This window comes from Morone saxatilis, unplaced genomic scaffold (assembly GCF_004916995.1).
Source record: "Morone saxatilis isolate NCDOM2014 unplaced genomic scaffold, NCSU_SB_2.0 Contig20, whole genome shotgun sequence".
Classification (NCBI taxonomy): Eukaryota; Metazoa; Chordata; class Actinopteri; family Moronidae; genus Morone; species Morone saxatilis.
Window position 1 is genome coordinate 7,848,751 of NW_023339763.1, and position 249 is coordinate 7,848,999.

Here is a 249-nt window from a genome sequence, read left to right on the forward strand (position 1 = left end):
TGTGTATGTGTGTGTGGTATGTCAAGGGTCCTCAGGCAGATATCACATCACCCTGTGCAAACTAGTGATTACCTTCCCATTGCCGCTGGCCAGATTAAGCTGAGGCAAGCAAGGGGAAGGCAGCGAGATGCGTTTTGGCCTAGTTTGGGCCTGGCTGGCCTCCGTATCACACCACCCTCAGCTCGACAGACGTTGCGCTCTCTCACCACACCCACCCACCCCTCCCTACCTCCACCACTCTCTCTCTTT

The 249-nt window shown here is 55.8% G+C and overlaps 1 protein-coding gene across 1 annotated transcript in view; it reads right to left on the reverse strand.

The window, feature by feature from the left end:
* The window catches only part of acsl6 (acyl-CoA synthetase long chain family member 6), a 39,292-nt gene that overhangs the window by 23,116 nt on the left and 15,927 nt on the right, over positions 1 to 249 (reverse strand).